This window comes from Peromyscus californicus, unplaced genomic scaffold, assembly GCF_007827085.1.
Source record: "Peromyscus californicus insignis strain IS unplaced genomic scaffold, ASM782708v3 Scaffold_22__1_contigs__length_63687245, whole genome shotgun sequence".
In the NCBI taxonomy this organism is placed as follows: domain Eukaryota; kingdom Metazoa; phylum Chordata; class Mammalia; order Rodentia; family Cricetidae; genus Peromyscus; species Peromyscus californicus.
The window spans coordinates 2,175,117-2,191,894 of NW_026294525.1; the positions used below are offsets into that span (position 1 = coordinate 2,175,117).

Sequence of the window (16,778 nt, forward strand, 5' to 3'; positions counted from 1 at the left end):
CTGTGTGCATGGTCGCTTCAGAAGTATCAGTGAGGAGGAAGGGCTGACCTCAGTCTCAGCTGAATATCCAAAGATGCTGAGTCCTATTCCTCACAGCAGGCATTGGCCACAAAATCCAGTGAAGCTAGCACAGAGGCTGGCAGCCCACTGGAGACAAACAGGTAGGAAACATTCCTGAAAAGAAAGCTGCCTTATGACCACCCCAGGAGGCATAGCTAGGGAGGGTGTAGAATGACCCACTTCCTCTAACCAGACCCCACATCCTCCATTCACAATGAACTCATCAATGTATCAATCCATTGATGAAGTTAGTTTTCACAATCTATCATCTGGAGACCAAGCTTTCAGCATGTGACTCTTTAGGAGACAATTCATACACAATCTGTAACAGACCAGAGCCTGAGTATAGGACATCAGGTGATCTCAGAGGTTATCTCCGCCCCCCCTCGCTTCAAGTGGGTCAGGGAAGTCTTGTTGGTATGACAAGAAGTATTATTATAGTATACTGTTAAAGACAAATGCCTGATTCAATTAGTCACTGGTGCTTGAAGCCACACACCTTGTGATTAATTTTGACTGTCATGTTGAATGTACTGAGAGAAGACTACGTGACTAATAAGTGCCTCTGGGGTGTCTGTGAGAGCATTTCCAGAAAGGATTAACCAACTGTGGAAGACCCATCTGGAATGTAAGTTACACGATTACATTTCCTCTACCCATGTACCAATTATTGTGTGGAAATGCCTCAATGGACGAAAACCCTTGACATTAAAGACCTGGTAGGATCCAAATGTGACTAGGGTAAGAAGACCTTGGTGTTATTACCCTCTTGTGACCTCACAGCAGCATCTAAGGCCTCACCCAAGGTGTCCTCACTTTATACCTCCAGCCCTCATTGTTGACTTCCATCAGTCACAATAGAACTTCACCCTCACTGTGGAGCATCCCTTTGTCCTGTTGACCATGCATTCTCACAGAAGGCCATCCGTTCTCAGTGCTGATGCCCATCCTCACTGCTGACCATTCATAGTCACTGTTGAGCATGTATCTTCACTGTAGTCCACCCACCCTCATTACTTACCTTTCATTCATTTTAACAGATTTAAAATTTTATTTTATTTGCGTTAGTGTTTTTGCCTGTAGGTATGTTTGTGCACCGCATGTATGTAGTACCCATAGAACCAGAACGGGGCACTGAAAACTCTGAAACAGGAATTGCAGGAGTTGCAGAAGGTTGTGGGTGCAGAGAACACACATGGGTCCTCTGAAAAAGCAGTAAGTTCTCTTAATCACTGAACCATCTCGCCAACCTGTTTTTTGTTTTGTTTTTCTTTTTTCTTTTCTTTTTCTTTAAAGACTGGGTGTTACTATGTAGTCTGCAATACTTGGCTGTGTAAACCAGGCTGGCCTTGAACTCACTTGTCTCTGTTTCCTGGGTGCTGGGATTAAAGGCTTGTGCCACCACACATAGTTGACCTTCTATTCTTATACACTGAGCATGAAATAGAAAATATAAGTAAGATTTTTGCTATTTTCTAGAGCTTCAGAAAGATGAAATGAAATAAAATGTGGTTAATATAGAACTTAATATTAATGCTCAAAGTTGCTAACTTTGATGATAGTCATAGTGATGTTGATAATGGGGATGGCAGTGATAGTGATGATGTAATGATGGTGATAACAATGTAGGTTGCAATGGGTATGACATAATGGTGATGGAAATGATGATGATGACGTTAATAGTGATGGGAATGGGGAGGGTGATGGTGGTGTGGATGGTGATGGTGGTGATGACAGGGATGGGGATGATGGTGGCAATGGTAGCAGTAATGATGCCTCTGTATGTTACATGTATTCTTAGACATATCTCAGCTGAAATATGCCTGTTGTAATTATGTAAGTAACTATTATGAACCACATATAATGGAGATACCAGAAACCCTAATGAACAAATTACATAAAGTATTGCAGTGTGTGTATAAAGGGGAAGAGGATTGTTTTTATTGGAGCTAATATGGAGGCTTTCGATAGCAATAAGTAGATTTAAAAAAAAAAGACTTACAGAATCAGGTGTGAGCAAGGCATCTACAGCCATCAGGCTTGGAACAAGAGGTCTGAACACGAGTTGTCTTGCAAGCATTCTGTGCTCTCATAGAGAGAAATGTGATGCTTCTAGTCAGGCTGCTGCCGCCGTGGTTTGTGCATAAAACATGATGTGGACCTTAAGTGGCAATAGAGGTTCTAACTTTTCTTCAAGCCCAGGAAAATAGATCCTGACGTTTTTCAGAGAAATTAAATGAGAGAGCCCTTCAAACCTGAAGAGACTTTTTCAACTAACAGAATGACTCAAGGTCCAAAATGTTGGCTAAACTACTTCCTTGCCCCGTATTAACTAACCAAAACCAATGGGGCTGCCACAGTTGGCCGAACCTCTTTCTGGGGCGCCAGGCTCAGCATCATGACCATCTGGGCAGAAGAGCTACCACCACGGATGCGACTAATTTCCGGACCTCCTGAGCTGTGCTGTGGGTGAACGCCCGCGTGTCCTGGGAGCTGACCCGGGGGCCCTTGCACTTCAGGCTCGTGTCAACACCACTTCCTCCCCACTGAGCCTCTGGAAAGGATTCTCTTCCTCCTTCCCAGGCTGCTGTTACTGGGAATGAACCACAGCGGAGAAGCTTGACAAATGACCTGAGTGATAGATTAAACAAGCTTGTGAAAATTAGCTGCAAAATAAACTTCCTGGGCCCCATCCCTTCCTCTCCAGCTTCCATGTTTCATTACTATCCCGAAGGAGCCCCACCGTCGTGTAGGGTGAGGACCAGGATGAGGTTGTGCCATGGAAGTTGAGTCACCAGCCTGCTCCTGGGTCTGTCTATGGCTCTGAGTGGAACCGAAGCCTGCTGAGCTCTTTCCCCGGGGCTCTGCATCTCCCCCAAGACCCTCTTTCCTCACTGCTAGGCCTGTGCTTGCTGTGCCTCAGTCTTCTTGCCTGCAAACGGGAGCATTGAGCCACTCTGCTTGACAAGGCTCTCCTGGAGTGATTCTGGAATGTTTGAAGCAGAGCTGTGGGGCTGAGTGTCAGCCCTCCCTGTGTATGTCCACACAGCCCCACGTTCTGGAGATCTGTGAAAGATTTGGGGATCCTAAGCCTCAGAGATGTCCCTCCACGCAGTTCCTCTGTACTTTGTAGAGGTAGCTGTGTAAATATGTCATGTGCCTCTTTCATCGGCTTATCTCTTGCCAGGTGTTCTCTGAGCACTTTGTGATAAATTTACCAATTTAATCTTGGGTCAGACTTCCAGGCGGAAACAATAGAACCTCTATTTTATCATAACTCAACCAAGAGCACACAACTGGCAAGTGGTAGATTCTGTGTCTCAACTCAAAATGCTGTTTTCATAACCACCAGGGGCTGAAAGAGTCAGTTTCACTATACCATCCCAAGCTGTAGACGAGTCTGCCATGAACCATCCACTGAAAAGGGGGCAACTTCACTCCCTCACTGGGCTCAACCCCCACATCTTCTGGATTTGCTTGGCTGAGCAGAACTGGACCCACACAGGGCCCAACTCACAGATGGCTGCCTTGACACTGTTAATGACTGACTGTCCGTGCACTTCTAGGTGCTGCCCAGGCCTGGACAGGCATTGCTCCCCTTCCTCTTTGATAATGAATGACAGTTCCCAGGAAAAGGAGTCTTTAACAAGACTATGAATTTGATACTGCAGTAGAAAATCTTCACTAGAAAACGAGTGACCCATGAAATTAGAAGTTCCTTTTGAGTATCTGCCTTGGTTGGGAGGAAAGATAGGCCATGTATTTGGGGCTTTCTCACCCAGTTCTTCCCTGCCTGGGCCAATCATAAATAATGAAAGCACAGCCGCACGTGTGAATGTAGCTATCCGAATGTAGGCGGGAGTGCGAGCCCAGACAAGCTCTGCACACACTCATGCTCAAAGCACACAAATCCCCAAGTCCATAGGAGGTTCCGGTGTCGTGTGTCAAGAACAACTCCTTTTTCACCTTGACCCCCAAAACACAGGCATGAAGTGATCATCGAGTTGGAATGTAGAGTTGAGGAAGACTTGTCTCTGACTATCCGGCAGGCAAGTGCAGTTTGAAGCCTGTCAGGCAAGAGCACCTAACTCCCTCTTTAAATATAGTATATTTCCCACTGGCAAGCGGCATCTGCTTTTATGATTCAGGTAGAAACTTACTTGATTCTATGAAATGGAATGTCATAAACTCATCCAAACACAGGGTTTAGTGTGCTAGGATGAAGTTTTTAAATCAGTTACCAACTCTGATAGAAAAGTTGTAAACAGAGGAGCTGATAAATAAATGTTTCACTGAATCCAGGCTAGGTTCTCTGAGGAGGGACACAGTTTCAGGCTTACCCATGTATTGTGATATTCTAGGTGGACTTTGTATCAAAACAGTTTCTTTTGTGAATCTTGTATAAAATTTCAAAAGTCAGTCATTTTCTTGGCATTCCCCTCACTGGGTAAGTGGGGAATTCCAACAGTAAAGACAAAGAAGGTTGCTTCTTATCCATTCAGTGTTTAGTTCCCAAAGCCAAACTTGCAAATTTAAAGACTCATGTTCATCCTCTCCCAGAGAATAGTGGATTTAGCTCACTGCCGAAGACTGGCTTTGCTCTCACCTGCACACCCTGCAGTGATGGGCTTGTCTTAGACCATTTTCTGCTGTTATTATAGGACACCAAGTTTGTATAATTTATAAAGATTAAATGTTTATTTTGACTCACAGTTCTGGAGAATGTTAAGTCTACTGTAGGGTGGCCCTACCTGGTAAGGGCCTCATGACCTTCATAGCAAGTCAGAAACAGAAGACCTGTTTGTTTAGTGGGCGCATTCAGGAAAGCAAAAAAAAGAGGCTGAGCCCCCACAATGATTAACCCACCCCTGAGAAGAAGCACTGATTTCTCATGACGCAGACCACTGTCCCTGGGCCTCTGTTGTGTGGCTTTTCCTAGGAAGATGTGAGTAAACACCTCTTCACCATGGATAGGGTACCAGCAGCAGATCAGGGAAGTGATCTTACCCAAGTCAGTGTTTTCAAAAGCGTGTCATCCGGACAGAATTCCAGAGTGTCGCTGATGGTGAAGTCATTGAGCACACATGTTGCACACGTGTCAAGCAGCTATGACAGGATAAGCCCTGAACAGGAGTAGCAGGTGGAAAACAGTTCCGGTCTTGCGGTAGCCTTACTCTGTGCCACCACCTACAAGAGATGCTTTCTCACAGAACACAGATCTGGATGCACAAACATCCCCACACTAACAGCTATGAGTTCCTAACCAGGCAATGGTCTTCAGCTCCTATGTGTTCAGAACCTTCTTCAGTATTGCTCCTCATCGCTTTTGCTAATCCATAAAGCTTTCCTTAAACCTTACTGGTGTTCTCTCTCCACCTCTTGAGTGGTTTGGGGGGTACCTGTGACACTCTGCAATCAAGCTGACTTTCTTTTGCTCCAAGCCACCTCTTTGGATCAAGGCAGCTCCCATGATTAGGAGTCACAGAGGCCATCTCAGTGCTTGGAATGGCTAAACAGCCCATGTGTTTATGCTCATGAATAACTAGGCTTTCACTCTGGAGTTTACTGGCTGAGAGACTAGATAGACATTGTCTCAGGCTGTGGTTACAGAATCTTCCAGAATCCTCTGGTCAGCCTGGTCAGGTTAATGTCACCATGGAAAAGAGAGCTAAGCCTCTGTAACACATCAGATCACCCATCTCATATCCCTTTAAAAGCCCATGTGTCTCCCTATGGTCCTCAGGGTCACATTAGTAGTCCAGCCCCCTGCTTGGCTAAGCTACCTCCCCATGTTGTTAAGCAGAGGAAGGCAAAGTGTTTCATAAAAGGCAAACCAGAACTCAATTCTGCAGATTAGTTTTAATTATCAGACACAGAACATTTACTTCCTTTACCTCTGATAATTCAGGCTTTTATTTATATACTGCACTGTCGTGATGCCAAGCCCAGACTGAGCAGAGACTGGCAATGCAAATCCCACGATTCACCAGGTAGTGCAGAGTTGGAGGGGTGGTTGAAGGGACATGGACACTGCAGGTATTCACAGTCCACACGCAGCGAATACCGTTAGCCAGGCCTGTCAGTCAGGGTGACGATGCCATTATCTCCAGGAGAGAACCGGATACAGTCTGCCTTCAGGAAAATACATATGCATGAGCGTGCTCAGGCATGTTCATGTAACCTGTCTCTAGGAATACACACAGGCACCCTCATACTTGTGCACATACACATGCTTCCATGCACACTGTACTGACACACAGATATCTCCATTGTTTCTTCTCTGTATTGACTTTTGCCTCTTTTCTCTCTAATTTCACCTTAATGCTACCCTCAATGTTTTATATGATTGTGACCTGGCCTTTCTCGATGGATTTTATAGAGACATGTTATAGTTTTCTAAGACTGGGGATATGCCATGGAGACATTGGCCACCCTGGGAGGACAGTACCTCTCACTTCATTCTCTGCATATTCCGGTTTCAGAAGGAATATTGGACTCTGCTTGTAATGAGTGTTTTGAATATTTCTTTCATCTTCATTTTTAAGAGTAGGTAAGAAGGAGGTGGTTTTCTTGACTGAAAACTGGTTCACATTACAATTCCAAGTAGTTCACCCTGAGCTTCAAAGAGCAATAGTGAGCAATGAAGGCCGTTGCCCAAACTGGCCTTCTGGGGCCCAGTACCAGATGGATTTTTAGCTCTGCATGGTTCTGTAGACTTTATCTGGAGCTCACAGACTGACCTGGGCTAATCCTCATGGAATATGCTACTTAATTCTGAGGGTGGACATAAATATGCACAAATAAAGCAAGGAAGGAAAGCGTGGCCGCGCCAGAGCCGAGAGGTACTCTATGACGCGAGCCACGCAGAGACACCACACTCTCAGCCAGGGCTGTGAGACACTGTGTGTGTGAGCCCATGTGGAGATTCTGACTGTGACAGACTTCAGGTGAGAGCTGGTGTGGAAACAGGGCCAGGTTGATCAGAAACTCAGAGGGGCAAGACACACCTATTTGCTGCACTTTCTGCTGTGGTTTCTTTCTAGATCTTGCTCACAAGACAGGCTGTTTCTTCTTGTTATTGGTTGGTTTGTTGTTGTTGTTGGGTTTTTTTGTTTGTTTGTTTTTTTGCTGACATTTGAGAACTGAACAGGGCTGGAAGGGAGGCCTTCTGAATTCCAAGCACCTGCTCTCCTTAAAGTCTACCATATACAGACTAAGATAAGCGTAAGTCAAAGCCTGTTGTTAATTGCATTAAACACAGTATCCTATGGAGGGAACATGGGTTCTTCCCTAGAACAGCTGTGTGAGTCCAGATCTAGTCCTTAGGCATCTTCAGAGTGTATTTAATGTCTCAGAACTGCTTGCTTGGGTGTCAGTGGAGTCTAGATGTATTTCAACTGTTTAGTCAGTAGTTTTGTTGAGGACACCAAATGCGATCTTGCACAAAGCTGGGGCAAATGTGTTTACGTGGAAAATTGCCTGGAAGATAATCCTGCACACGACTCATCACAGCAGCATTGACAGCCTCTCTGGTTTTGTATTTCTACTAAGTAACAACACCTCAAAATGACTAATTATTTTTCCTTATTCCATTGAGCCCATTGATGATGAAATAAATAAACTAGCATTTTCTTTGGTCAACTAGATTAAAAGATTCTTAAGTTTTTTTTAAGTTCTCACTGGTTGCCTTCAACACTAAAAAGGTCATCATCTAAAGAAAATGAGATTTAAGAAAAAATTGGAATACCTCGAGAGCCTCAGCGATGCAGCAGCAGCTTCACCTTGTGAGAGCTACATACAACAGCAAATCTCTGGAGAGGCTGGGGTGTAGAGCCCTAGTCCATGGCTAAATGGAGCCTGGGAGCCATTTTCCTAGAAGAGTAATTTGTCTTTATTTTTTCAGAAGAGCTTTGTCCCCCTTTCTAAGCCAGAAACTATGGAGCAGAGGTGACATTCTGAAAGAAGTGACCACTTAATGAAAGCCACACAACCCCAGACTCATCTAGTCACCCTCGTTCCTAAATGATTGGAAACAGAGCTGGGAAGGGTTTTGGTTCAGTCCTGGTAACTGCATGCACGCTGTACATATTTGCCCCAGCATTCTGAACATTCCTGAGTCCTGCCCAAAGGTGCTGAGCCTGCTAGTCTGGCCACCTCATCAGCTTCCTACCTGCCCATTATTCCCACCAAAGATGTAGGACATGCTGGGCCAAGCACTTCATGAACTCCCCCTGCATATGTTTATTTTTCCTAATAAGTAATTATGAAAAATTCTTTTCATGTAAGAATGAAAGCCATGTTTTAACATTGGGAAGTCAGGCTGGGGCTGGGACTTAGTGGTTGAGTGTTTGTGTTTCAAGCTTAGTGTCCTTGATTCAATTCCAGCCCTGCCGCCCCCCCCCCAAAAAAAAAAGAAAATCCACAGGCACTGCAGCCCTGCAAGACCCACAGCTGATGTGCTGGTGACCATCGTCATATCCATCTGTGTACACAGACTGTTTACACAGCTAGAGCATCAAACTTCAGTGTCTGTGGGCAATGCAGTCTGTTTCTAAAAGGGCTTTTGCCTTTGGGGGGAGGCTTCTATCTGTCCCCCCCTCTGACCTCCCTGCTCCCACCTCACTTCGTCAATATACTCTACATGACACATTTTTTCAAGCTCTTCCCTGTTTCAATAAACTCACATATGCTTGTGTGTATGCACGTATAGGAAAACCATATAACTTTTAGAGACTCCACTACCACGCCTTTGATAATTCTAATCTTTTGCACTTCCTTTCATTACCTCTCGGTGAAGAAGGTGTCCACGTCAACTGCCTTGGATCACACTATGTTTGTGATGCCTACAAAGCAGCCAAGTGTGAACCCTGACCCACCCATCCTTCTCTAGGTTTCTGGTAGGTGTTCCAGAGCACCGTGAACATCTGAAAGCCTCCTCCCTGAGGACTGGTTCTCATGGAACCAGAAGGCACTGTGCAAGCTTCCAAAGGAGGGAGACAACCAACAGTCCTACCTAGCTACAATGCCTATGGATCACAGCAACGACAGGCATGGCATGATAACCACAAGGATGCAGTAGTGGTACACACACCTTGGTGATAACCAACGGCTCTCTAATGGGACTTAAGACCCACTCAGCCAGAGGTCAATCAAGCCTATTATTGGAAACCTAGCCAGCATCACAACCCATGAATTCATGGATCTTGAAGGAGAGCCTACAACCACCAATTTACTAAACCAGTATAATCTCTAACTACATTCTAAATGCTTGTCTTTATACCAACAGGTAAGTATAGTAGTCCTCACCCCTCTTCAAATAAATTTCTCTTTACAACAGATAGAGACCACTACAGAAAACTACAACCAATCAAAATGCAGAGTTGCTGAGCACAGTCCCAATGGATACATCCACGAGACACTCACCCAACTAAAGCTCAGGGGATGTTGCAGAAGAGGGAGTGGGAATACTGTAAGAGCCAGAGGATCTGGGAATCTGCTGTGAGATTATGTCCCCTAACAGCATCAGAAGCTATACCCACAAAGTCTCACCAACATGACCACCAAAATGTGAGCTGAGCAAGGACAACAACAGATACACCAAAGTGGATGGGGAAGACCCAGGAAACCTCGGCCCTGTAGAAAGAACTAGATAACTAAGGTTTTAATATATGATGCTGAGAGTGGGATAAACAGTCTTTCCCAGGGAAGAGCACACCGATTGGTTACCCAATACCAAACGGTCAGCCCTAAAAACACACATACAAGTAACCTGATACAGACGGACTGAGCAGGTTACATTTAGAAATATATGTATATACATACATGTGACAATTCATGAAAAAGAGGGCATGAATTTGAATGAGAGCAAGGGGGAGTATTTGGAGTGGGTATAAAGGGAAAGGAGAAATGATGTAATTGTATCATAATCTCAAAAGTAAAAGAAAAGATATATTTTTAATAGTAACAAGAACTATGTAACACAGAAGGGGAGCAGAATCTGAAAAGGGCTGAGGGTCAGATTCAGGAATTGTAAAGTTCTGTTGAACTATGCAGAAGGACCCAAACAAACTGGGGGTTGGGGCGGTGGGGGATAGTTCTGGTATGTGTTTATAAAAGCAAACCTCAGTATTACAGCAGCTCCCTTAAATCGGTCTATGGTTACGAAGTTCTGAGAAAAGTTCCAGTGGGCTTTCTCATGAAATTAGCTACAGAGTCCTCCAGCTTGTGTGGAAGAGTGAAACGATAGACATTTTTAAGGTTTTTGAAGGAAGACTGTCTGCATGGAGGCCCCACCACAGCAGAGGGACAAGGACAGATGCAGCCAGCACTCGAGAGCTTGGCAGCTTGGCAGCTCCTCAGCGAGGCTCTGCCTGTCATCACTTGTCCTCAGTGTGCTGGCCACAGAGAGGGCCATTCTCTGAGTAAGGAAAAGTCACAGAACGGAGGGCACAAGACAAACTCTGAATCCCACACACATTTTCATGAGCCTGTGGCTCAAATGGCGAGAAGCCGCTCTGACCTGAGAGGGGATGCTGAAGGAATTAGAGGACTGGGCTCCTATAGTCGGGTGGCTGTAACTGTGGGTCCAAATGCCCACTGCTCAGAGAAGAAAACCGTCTGAGTGGGAAATGGTCACCCAATCTTCGCTGTTGAGAAAGGACCCTCCGAGCCACAGTCCTGGGGGCCCCAGCTCTGCAGCAGCCCCTCCACAATTCCCACCTGACAAGTGCCCACCACTCTCTCTTCTCAGTGTGGCATTGTAGGCACAGTCAGCTTATGCACCCCAGTGCCAGCCAGGAGCCCCCAGACCTGCCCTCCTCCCTTCCCAGTCCTGGTACAGCGTCAGCTCCCTGCTGTTTCCTGCCTCCCTCCTGTTAGGAATCCAGTCTCACCCAAAGGCAATGACCTCACTCTGTCCGGGCACCACCATCACCTTGGCAAAGCACCCTCTTCTGTGGCCTTGTCTTTATCACAGTAGGCAGAGGGGGAGGGACCCTCAACTTCCCTTCCTTTCCCACCCCCACCCTGTCCTCCCAGCCACCAGCCAGAATGTAGATGGCAGCAGTAGCTCTGACTCACTCTCTAGGTCCCACCCTCCAGCCTCTTCTACCCTCACACCAGGCCCAGTGACCCCAGCACCTCTTACTCAGCTTCTGTTTAAAAAAAAAAAGCCATATCCCTTAGTCACCTCCAATCCTGATACAAATAACCGGTCTGTCCTACATTTCACTACAACCTTGTTGCCCATACCCTACGCCGCTGCCCCCCACGCCCCGCAGTTTATGGCCTCCACTCAGATTCATTCAGCAGAGCATCTAAACATGTGAGCATCACAGAGGTTGCGGAGGAAGAACACGGAAAACCATGTCTCCTTTACTTTGAGTGTGTGTGATGTGCACCTTCATATGTGAATACGGGTATGTAGAGTGTGTGTGTGTGTGTGTGTGTGTGTGTGTGTGTGTGTGTGTGTGTGTGGTCTGTGTGAGGTATTTGCATAAGTTTTCACATATGCCTGTGTGTGCAGGTATATACTCTGTACCTGTATCTGTGTGTGTGTGTAAGCCTGTATGTGCAAGTGATACACTTCTAAGCACCGAGCAGTGGCCATTTTCTCCTTCTTGGCAGTAGAAAGACTCACAGACCACCCACCAGTCCCTGAGGTCTCCTTGGAAAGGCAGACATGCTCCAAGGAAAAATCATGCCTAAGGAAAGTTGCAAGCTGCCTGGATGAGCTGGGCTGTGAGCAGTATATTCTATTCTTAGACTTATCTTGGGCAAAGGCTGGGTCACTGCTGCATGTGATGAAAGACTTGGCAGCCATCTAAGCCACCAATGACAAGAGTATGCGTCTCTAGGGCCAGACTTCATTTCTAAGAGCCGAAAGAGAGAGAGCAAAGGAAGCTAAGTCCAGAGCTTGGCACATGATCAGAATTTAAAGTGGCAAAACCAAGTGTCCCAGCTTAGACTCCCCTGGCAATGCACATAATCCCATGAATGTGGGAGCATGGGGGTCCCCTCTCAGGCCAACTGGATCCCAAACTTAAGCTGGGCCCAGGAGGCTGCATCTGCCACATGTCTCTGGAGGCTTTCACAAGAGCTGACATTTGCAAACACAGCAACAAGGAAAACAAGCACACGTGACTCTGGTTACTGAAGCCTGAGGACCCACGGGACCCCAGAGGGGAAAATTCTGCCTTTGACTAGAACAAGCTTCCAGTGCCATTGGGGCATATCAGAGACAGACCAGGCTCCGTGCCCACTGATCACTTTCTGTGATAGTATCCTGCCCCTTCACCTGGCTTAAGGTCTACACAGTACTGGCCAACTGAAGCTGTTGCTACAGCGGTGGTGAGGGCAGTCAGGGATCCCTGCATGAGCATGTCTGGGGATTTTGAGGACAGCCTGGCATTTTGTTTTCTTCAAGATGTCAATCAAGATACATCTACCATCTAGAAAAACAGCATTGCCTCTTTGGAATCAAGGATGCCCGTGGCTAAGAAAACCCTGTCCACTTACGAGAACTAACAGGGCACCTTTGTGGGCCCTAGGAATCTCTCCTCTGTCAGTTTCCTGTCTCTGCAGGACAGCTCACTGGCTCCAGCCTGGACCTGAGGAGCTTTCCTAAGCCTTTCTTCCTAACCCTAGATCTGCAGCAGGAAGATGCCTTGGAGCAGAGACTAGCAGCTCTGCATCTTCCCAGGAACCATCACAGACTTCCAAGAGGTGGCTTGTCAACAGACCTTTCCTGTAGGCATCTTTCATAAGGCCACCTTCCTTCAGACTGAAGGAACACTGAGGACCCAATGGATGGTGTGGAGGCCCACAAAGGTTTCCTAGTGAGATCTGAGCTTGCTTTACCCAGCAGGGCTGTATTAGAGGACTGCTTGACCACGTGTGTGCTTACCAGGTGACTGGAAGAGTCTGCACTTGGCTGTGCTAGGGGGAGATCTTTTGCTCCACCCCTTGGCATTCTTATAAAATGCCCTCTAGAAGAGACAGGAGGGGCTTGTGGGTATTGACTAAGGCCCTCCCAAGGCTATCCTGTGTTTCTGTTTCTCTCCCCTTTATCTTTCTACCTAATATCTCTTATCCTGCTCTCCTCAAGCATACCCTGGGGAAAAAGTTGGGGTGGGTTCCTCTACAGGATGGGCCCTATCTTCTGGTCCAGAGAACCATCTTTCCAGAGATGCTGACTCTCAGTTTTGGCCTCATCAGTTCTGCAGTTTCCACCCAGAAACACTCTCAACACTCAGGCCAAGTCTAATCCTCACCTGCCTTCTTTGTGGGCCCAGTGTATTGGCCATACAGAAGTGGCTGGGCATGACCCACACTTAGTCGCATAGGATTAAAAGACACTAGATGCAAAATTTGCTGACCCATGGATGTCCTCACTCAGAGCTGAGGTGGGATACTTTCAAGTTCCCACATGTCCACATAGCAGACATGGATTCTGAGGGATGCTCCACCCGATCCTCACTGTTTGGTCACACACACAGTTTTCCACGTAAAGCCTCTTACCTGCTCTTTAAAACACTAGCAACTAGTTAGTATTTGACCTTGCAGAGAGCATATGCCTGCTGCACTGACCCCACCTAAGCCAGCAGCAGAGGTCCCATCCCAGCTAAAGATACAGAGCAGGTTCTTGGTGTTTACTTTGTTTCTTTATGAGACAGGGTTTTACTATGTTCCCCAAGCTAGTGTCAACCTCTTGAGTTCAAGCCATCCTCCTGCCCCAGCTTCTGGAGTAGCTGAGGCCATGGTCATCTGACACCTGGTCTAACGCTTGCTTTTCTGTAGTCAGACTTTTTTATTTTTTCTGAATGAGGCAAATGGAAAACATGAATGTCTTATATATTCACTGCTATAACAAGCCCAACTGAATGTTTCCGGCCGCCTTAGGTTCCACGATCCCATATGCACTGGTTTCTTGTCCTCCTCTACTCACTCCTGGATACTACCTTAGGAAAGAGGTTGTCTCTGACTACACCTGTTCAATACCCAGGAAAGTGTCCAGCACATAGAAAGGGCCCAAAGGTGAGTCAGGAGTAGCTTAGTGTGCACCCAGGGTCTTGCCCTTCCTGCTTAGGCATTTTGCTCCATGGGTTGGGGAAACAACCACGTGCTTACAGAATTTCCAGCAGGCACCAAGATGGTGCCTGTTTCACGAAGCAACTCTTTTGTAGCATAAGGCCAGAGGGGAAGGGATTCTCATGCACATCACTAAAAAGGTTCTTCTGAAAGCTTCTGGGGATTAACAGTGGGTCCCCAGGTCCCAAGCACCAGGTAATCACTTGGTGACTTAGTCTCCAGACCAAAAGTAACATCCTCCTTGAGACGTGAGGCCAGAGCCCAGCCCAGTCCCATAAGGCTACAGGTCTGACATGTGAGACTGGAAGGTGGGTCAGGAGTGAGGCTGGTGTCCCTCTGGAATCTTCTGCCCTTACACTGGAAGGTGAATCAGGTGTGGCTGGGGAGCATCTTGTCACAAGTTGCTTAAACTTGAACCTTAAGTGTCTAAGCTGCAGATGCCAAAGGAGTGCTTAGTATTTCGCACTGGAAAAGCCGCACACTCACCTTACCACAGGCATCCATGGGGAAAGGGGGAAGGGACCACAGACACCTGCAGTGTCAGATGCCCAGGCCACAGCTGCTGCTCCCACTGCTGCATGTACTATACTTTGCCACTGGACACTTACTGAGGTCTCTCCCTGTCCAACACAAGAAGGCCCGAGTCAGAGGCAGATCACATCAAAGAGTATTTGTCTTGGTTTGTGGCCTGTTTGGGTCAACACCAAGACAAACTGCTCTTTGGACTGAGCTGCTAACAAACAACCACTGCTTCGTCACTTCTGCTGAGAGATGCACAGTGTGTTCAGAACTGGGCTTGTCTGCCTTCCCTTCATCAGTACCTCTTGGCTGGGGCCTTGATCCCACAGTAACTGTGTGATTGGAGCATGTGGATGGGTGGTTCTCTTGTCATGCGCTCAGCACGGGCTAGGAAGTTGGTTGTTTTTTTCTTTTTTAAGGTTTCTGTCTCCAATACAGTGTGTCAGGCCTTATGACTGTGACCCCATTATGCAGATGAGAACAATGAGGTACTAAGCGCTCATATTGCATGCTCATGTCTGAGGCTGGTAAGTGGCAGAGCTTGGAACTCAAACAAGGGTCTAACCCCTCAGCTAGCCTGTCACAGTGTGGTCTGTGACAAGGATGGCTCCATGTCCACCAAATCCATACTCTGCCCTCACTGACAGGTGCCACCCAGCACTTATCACCTTCCTGCGGCATGGCTGACTTCAGTCTGGATCAGGGCCAGCCTCTCTGGCCCTCTGCAGCAAGCAGACGTCCCAAGGAACAAAGTGAAGCTTCCCCCACAGAGGGAAAGTGTTCCAGGGAAGACAGCATTGGCAGAATGTGACTAGGGGAAGAGCGTCACTCTGCCCATTGAAAGAAATGAAAGGTAAACCTGCCAGCTGCTGAGGCAAGGCCACTGGCCAAAGCCACCTCAGTGTAACCTCTGACACAGGAAGCTAGACTCAGAACAGAGTGACCTGGAGTTCATGTGAAGGAAACTGATATAATGGATTCACATTGACATTACCAAGAGGCTGGCTTTTTCTCCTTTTACGCATGAACCAGCCTGGCCTGGAAGGGGCAGAGGTCATAAGAACCCTTGTGCTCACACCTGAGGCTTGAGACAGTGTGTCCATCTGTTCCTCACCATCTTGGGTGTAGCACTCACAGTTTGTTTCAGTTTCCTGTTGCTGCATATTTTGCCACAGGTGCCTCAGGAGTGCATGAAAGCTGCATGTTTTCATTGCCTGTATGCCTTCTGTTGGTGTTACAGTTTCCTCCCTGATTAGAACATTCCAATCTGCAAGAAGCTCCTTTAAGCAAGAAGGCGAACAACTCAGAATATCTTCAGGAAGTCCCTGAAACGGAATAGATTCACAAGGCTCCTCCCTGCCAGAGTAAGTAATAGAAGTTGACAGTTCCTCTCAGACAGAGGGAGACAAACTGCTGTGAAGACTCTCAGACCTGGACAGTTGCCTGGAAGAAGCAGGAACCAGCAGATTCTCCTGGAAGAGATTTAGACCAACTGAGGCACTTGGAAAGGATATTCTCCAACCTGCTGGGCTGCCTGCAGGCTGTGCAGCATACCCTAGGTTCCCAGCTTTCGTGAGCTGTCATCCATACTGGAGTGGGCTTTGGTGACGCAGCTGTCTTGGAGTCATTCTGTAAGTAGCCCCGTCACCCATATTCCTGTAAGTAACCCAATAAAGCTCACTGGCCCACAAAGTTGAACTTTGGTGGCATCTGTGCTTTGGTCTGTGGTAGGTTCTCTATCAGCGAGTAGATGGTTAGAATCAGGGTCAGCGGTGGTCCTCAGGCTGCAGGCCTCTCTAACGCCACATTTACTAGCAGGGCTGGAGGTCTCACTTCATTTCCTGCTCTCAGCCTCCAGAGGATTCCCATCCATCCATCTATATGAAGACTGCCTTCTTCACCAGTGGCCTCCCTTCAGCAGCCAGCTCAGAGAACTGCATCAGGAGCCCCAAAATATGTCTGTTCCCTGGCATGTCTCCCGATGGCAGGGTCACACTGTGGTAACCATTTTCATTTCTATTACATGGGAACCTCTTCCTACTTGGCCAAGAACAGTTGGAGGAAGTGTTGTGCTGCCCAGGGGTCTGCAGTGGTAGCTGGCTCAGGTTTTC

General features: G+C 47.0%; 1 protein-coding gene across 8 annotated transcripts in view; it reads right to left on the reverse strand.

The window, feature by feature from the left end:
• Ermard (ER membrane associated RNA degradation) overlaps nt 1-16,778 on the reverse strand; it is a 145,936-nt gene that overhangs the window by 36,893 nt on the left and 92,265 nt on the right. Inside the window, exons 17-19 of one of the 8 annotated variants that reach the window (XR_008221065.1) lie at nt 7,808-7,932; nt 5,955-6,188; nt 5,068-5,247 (exon numbers count right to left, since the gene is read on the reverse strand). The exons of 3 other annotated variants lie outside the window; for them this stretch is intronic. The gene's annotated coding sequence lies outside the window, so the exon portion shown is untranslated. Of the gene's footprint in view, nt 1-5,067; nt 5,248-5,904; nt 6,193-7,807; nt 7,933-16,778 lie in introns of those variants that run through there. 4 more of the 8 variants (XR_008221063.1, XR_008221064.1, XR_008221062.1 and 1 more) reach the window with 4 other exon arrangements.